The following is a 6062-nucleotide window of genomic DNA, read 5'->3' as shown; positions in this document are numbered from 1 at the left end:
GACTGAGACTGCCCCCCCCCCACATTCCCAAATTCAGTGATGAAAAGACTATGTGCAAATTTAGTGGCACTTTCCCCCTCCACAGTCAAAATTCATCAAGTTATTTGTGATGTAAATATTTCATTTCTAACATTTTGTGTCATGTGAAGAATCCCACAACAGAAGGTCAGGGAGGTAGGAAGACAGAGGACAAACTTGCAGGCTATTAGGATCGATCAGGTTATGACTTAAGGGAAACTAAAAGCTAGTGTTGGTAAAGGTGAGCAAGTATATTAGGAGCAACTCAATATATTTGACTACCCAAAGTGAAGTGCAAGAAAGTCATGCCTTTCTCCATGTCAGATTCAGCAGCTGACTGTGCTACCAGTTGAATACTGGCAATAGAATTGCACTCTCCATCACATCTACAGCAGCAGGCAAATTTAGTGAAATAGAATTACATGTTTAGCACATGCAGCTCTGGCCTCCAAAAGAGTGGCAGACGGTTACTTGGCATGAGAGAACAAGCAAAGGGTCCCTGTTGCTGCCCTCTAATACCTGCAGCCTGTGGTAGTTGCCTCTTCTTGTCTAACAGTAAGCACAGCCAAAGAGTATGTGCACATACAATCTATCAATATAAACATACAGAAATATGAGTATTTGTGAATAACATTATGTTTTACTTTTCCTAGGGCAGAACAGAAGGATGGATTTTAAAGGCTATGATAATAGTTTATACCAGAGGTGAGAGCTGTGTGGCTTTCCAGATTTTGGACAGCAACTCCCAGCAGTTGTAGCCTGAAAAGCCAGTGGTGAGGACTGCTGGGAGTTGTAGTTCAACAGTATTAAGAACATGATTCCTACTTCTGGTATACTTAGGTTTTATAACAAGGCTTCATCTGTCTTCCTCCACATTCTAATTACTGAAAGCAGGGGGAAGGAAGTAGAGTGGGCTCTTGGTATCCACTGGGATTTGATTCCAGGATCCCTCATGGATACCAACATCTGTGGATGCTCAAGTTTCATTATATACAACGGTGTAGTGATATTGTTTCCCTTACATAAAATAGAAAAATCAAGGTTTGCTTTTTGGAATTTATATCTGTTTAAAATATTTTCAAGCCATGAATGGCTGAATCTGTGGATAAAGAACCTGTGGATATGGAAGGCCAACTATACTGTTGGTAGTCAAAGAGCCCTTTGTTGTTCTTCACACATCCTGGATCTATTGTTTCTGAACAAATAAGTCTGTTCAGTGAATAGCTGTACATATATGTAACAATTTCAAATGCATATTATAGCAATCTTCTTGTCTACTCCCTGTTTTGCTGTTCATTGCATAATGTATAATGAGTTGTGATCAACTCCCTATAGAATGATGCAAAGAGAAATGACTTTTGGTAACAATAAAGTGAAAGAAATTACCGTCAGAATTCACAGTCATTATGTGTGATCTGAAAAAAAAATAGACTTGAGAATGGGACTTACTTAATATTTTGTAGACTCAGAAAGAGAGGAAGATAAGCTGCTACATGGGGTGCTTCTCTTTATCAACCAATCTAATTGCATCTGTTAGAAATCCAAGAACAATTCATCCTGTCCTCTTAAACAGCCAAATTTGCCTTAGCAGAGCAAACTAAGGGACAAAATATACTGCCCCTTTCCTTGTCATATCAGGGCCGTGGCAACTGCATGCCAGTGCCACGTGCTAAAAAGAATGGCAAAATGTTGCTCCTTTTAGCACCGGCAAAAAGCTGTTCTTGACATGGCGGCAGTGGCTTTTCAGGCTTTCTTTGGTGCAGTGTGTCTACATGCTGTGCCAAAGAAATGACATGAAACCGCCTGCCATCTGGTTGGATGGATGGTGTGATGCAGAGTTGCGGCATGTGATGTGCAGTTGAAATGCCCCCAGTCTGCCCTGATGCCAGTGTTTATTGCCAGTCTATTTAACCCCATAGGGGCAAAACAGATGGCCCCATAGAGCGACATCCTGCTGCCCCTTTCAGCACCTGATCAGAGCCGTGGCAACCTCATGCCACAGCCCTGATCCAGCACTTTGCCAGCTCTAAAAGAAACAGCAAAATGCCACTCTTTTTAGAGTTGGTAAAAAAGGCACCCTTGCTGCTGTGGCAGCATTTTTGGTGCTCCTTTTGGTGTGAGTCATAAATGCTGCACCAAAGGAGTGCAGTGATGCCACCTGCCATGTGGTCAGTCGGTGTGATGCTGGTGTGAGGGCAGCATGGGGATGTGCATCATCCAAATGCCACACCCCCATGCTGCCCCCACACCAGTGCTTCAAGCTGGTCTGTTTAACCTCTGTAATTCTACTGCAGCATACAGATCAATAGCTTGTTTTTTTTTAAAGGTGGCTTCAATTGCTGGGTAGTATTACTTGAAGTTAGTATTAGTTACTAGCTATTACATGATATTATATTGGTCTTTTTTATGGTCCTCCCTACTCTTTTCTCCCTCCTCAAGAAGGCTCATTAGTTCCAGAAGCTCATGCAGTTTTCCTTGACAATTGTTGGTTGGATTTTCATTTTGTTCAGTGCCCTTAGCTTTTAACTGCCACTAGTTCTCTGGGATTTTAGGCTTGATTTTTTTTTCTTGGCCCTGCCAGAAATCCTGAGGATTGGATCAGGTGCATGCTGCAAGCAAAGCATTAATGTAGCCTCTGAATTACAACCTCTGCTCTCTTCAGAATTCCAAATAAATAAAAGAAGCCTCCTACTATGTTGTTGAGACCATGTCAGGAATGAGCCCTAGATTATCAGACCACAGAGTCGAATATTGCTAATACACAGCTTGGAAAGTTGTGTATTAGCAACTGCAGTTATCCCAAACAAGTGTTTTTCTGGCCCAAAAAGAAGTGGCAAAATTATGCTTCTTTTGGGATGGAAAACCCTTTCCACCGCAGCTTTTAGCTTACCAGGCCAGCTTTGGGAGTAAACACATGTTGCTGTTGGCTACTGTATTTGCTATTGTTATTATCAGGACTTTTTGAAATACAATGGGGCTTGACAGACCGCCCCAAAAAGGTGGGCTGGAGCCGTCCATTTTTGCTACTGAGGGACGCCACAGCAGCCAAACTGTGTGGTGTCCCTCTACAGTAAAAATAACTTACTAAAAGCAGGTTCTTTTTATGGCATGGTCCATATGCCGTGAGTGCACCATTGGCCCACTGTCGCTGGATGCTGAGCTTGCCTTATCATAGTGGCCCCCCTGTGGATGGGGGGCCACCATGATGGCACCCTCCTTATGGATTAGGGTTTGGGAGTGTGTGGTTGCTATGCGCTCCCGAACCCTAATTTTGGCCCGAGGATGGCGCTTCCCACCCATTTGTACAGGGCCAATGTCATAGAGCGTGCATCTACAACAATCCAGTTTGATACCACTTTACATTCTGTAGCTCCATCCTATGGAACCCCAGGATTTGTAGTTTTACAAGCTCTTTAGTTTTCTCTGCCTAAGAGTTCTGGTGCCTCACAAAAGTACAAATCCCAGGAATCTGTAGAATGGAGCCATGGCAATTAAAGTGGTGTCAAACTGCATTATTTCTACACTGTAGATGCATCCAAGGCCTTCAGTCACAATTATCATCATCATCAGCTGCAGCATTTGATTCCCCTCAGAAGATTTTTATTTAAAATCATCATACACTGCAACAACAACAACAACATCTGAAGGGACTGCATGGTTCTATACTTGTGGTTTGTACTGTGTTCCTTAGACACTCCTCCTCCTTTCTGCCTGTAGGGCAGAGGGGAAGCAGACATTCCTTACAGTTGCATTAAGATTTTCAGAACAGCGATCTTTGGAAAGAGAAAAAAGTAGAGCTCAGTGGAAAGACACCAAAGAGCACTGTCTACTTATTGGCGGGTTGTCTAGTTCTGACATGCACCAACCTGAGGCATCACATGGTTCTGGAATAAATCCCATAAAGATAAATTGTGCAGAGTATTTTAAATTGCAGCCACTTTTGTTTAAACAAAACCAGCATGAATAAATGTTCGAAGCACAGCAGTGATGGGTGTGTGTTTGTTAGAATGGAGGGGGCGCACTTTCTTTTGTGGAGAGTGACTATATCTACTGAGGAGCATCTTGCTGTGCAGTCAATATGTTGATGCTGCCAGATGTTGTAGAAAGCAGCTTTAGTCAAGAGAAAAGACAAATGGAGAAGCCTTTTTAGTTTAAAGCCAAAAGAAAAGTGCTGACAAATACCCCCCCCCCCCATCTTAAAAAATAAAATAAAATAGACATTTCAGTATGGACCTTTCTGTATACTATTTTAGACCATGATTAGTGTTAGAAAAAGCAAATTACAAACAAACAATTAATCCTTTTCAGGTGGAAATGCTGAGAATATTACAGCTGCTATGCATATGTTTTTATGAATAGGTTATACTGTAAATTATGCAGGTTCCTCATTGTTTCTTCATTATTTATTAGTTACATTTGTATCTTACCTTTCCTCCCCTGGTCTCAAAATCCTGGAAGTAAGTTTACCTGGTTACTTGTAATTAATATTTTCCGGTCAGCATAAAACAAACAAAACCCTTACATTATATTTGTTACTTAACAAGGGAGAACGTGACTTCTTTTGCAGTATAGTAGAACTATAAATTTTAGTAACAAATTTGTGACCTTACCTAATGATGAAAGAGGAATGCCACACGGTTCAGTTACTATCCCAGGCTGTGCTGGTGCTGCTGTCTTTGGCTCTGTTGTGCCTGTTGAGATGGACTCGAGAAGAGTGGCTTATAGTATTCAGAGTTTTTAAAATGTTAACAAGAAAGTAAAGATTTGCATTTTGAAAACTGTAACTTTAGCAGTAACTAACCACTTTGGTTGGGGGCTTAGAACTATATCTCTAATTAGTTGCTTTTTACAAATGATGCTGCAACTCTGTTTCTTTTCCTTGGTAAAATCTCACAAAACAATTCTGTCTGTGAGCTGTGTCAGGCTAAAATAGAGTGACTGGCTTAAACTCACCCAGTGAATTTCATGTTTCGAGGACTTGGTTCCCTGCTAAAATCCCAATCCAACATTATAACCACTGTACCTTGTGGGATACTGTACTTACTCAAGTTGTGAGGTTGTAAAAGGAAACACACACACACACACACACACTTTTGCATTGGTACACACTGGAGATAAGCAACTGGGAACTTGAATCAACTATGGCTTCCCATGTGATGTTTGTCACAGCATTGCACTGAGGAGAGAGACTGTATGCACTTCAGATTTTTTTTGTGGCAGATCCATAATGTGGTTTTCAAACTCAAATAGTTAAATCCAAGTCAAAGATTTCCAGTTTAGATGTGGCTATTTTCCACCCCATGCATTTCTGCATTTGAGGTTTTACGTGAATTTTTTTAAAGAATAAATTCTTGATATTTATTGTAAATAGATATTGGAATCCTTGGAGAAAATTCTAGATGGAATTCTGTTCCTTGTGCTGACAGTATTTGTAAGTGAATCCATGTAATGTAAACTAATGTCATGAGCCGCAAAACACTAGTGACTTTATTATTTATGTATTTATATTATTTAGACTCCACGTTTCTCCCTCAAATGGGACTCAAGCTAGTTCCGTGTAATACGGAATAAGAAATACATTTTAAAAGAAATGAAATAAAATATAAAACACAATTATGTTAAGAGAACAATTTAAAAGAAGAAGAAGAAACCCCCCAACATGTATAGATGAAATACTAAGGTGAGTATAAAACTCAGCTGGTAGTAAACCACCTTTGTTGGCAACCAGTCAGTTGCTGGTAGCCTGCCTGACTAAAAAAACCTGTGGTGGGATGGCATCTTCCAACATGCTGGCAGTGCCAGGCTAATTTCTGGGGTACCCAAACAGATTATGCGGCTTATTCAACTTCAACAGAAAGGAACAACAAAGTCGTCATCACTTCACTGTAGCATCTGGTGCTGCATCTGGCCACTCTGTCTAATGGCAGAACTGGCACTACCTTATGGAGTACTTACAGCTTGAGAGATAAGAAGATTATAGCCCTTACCAGGAACACATATGCTGTCTAACATGTTGGCTGCCAGCAGTACCTGGGGCAACACAT

This window comes from Sceloporus undulatus, chromosome 3, assembly GCF_019175285.1.
Source record: "Sceloporus undulatus isolate JIND9_A2432 ecotype Alabama chromosome 3, SceUnd_v1.1, whole genome shotgun sequence".
NCBI lineage: Eukaryota > Metazoa > Chordata > Lepidosauria > Squamata > Phrynosomatidae > Sceloporus > Sceloporus undulatus.
The sequence above is the reverse complement of the archived record's forward strand: the minus strand, read 5'-3'. Positions refer to the sequence as shown.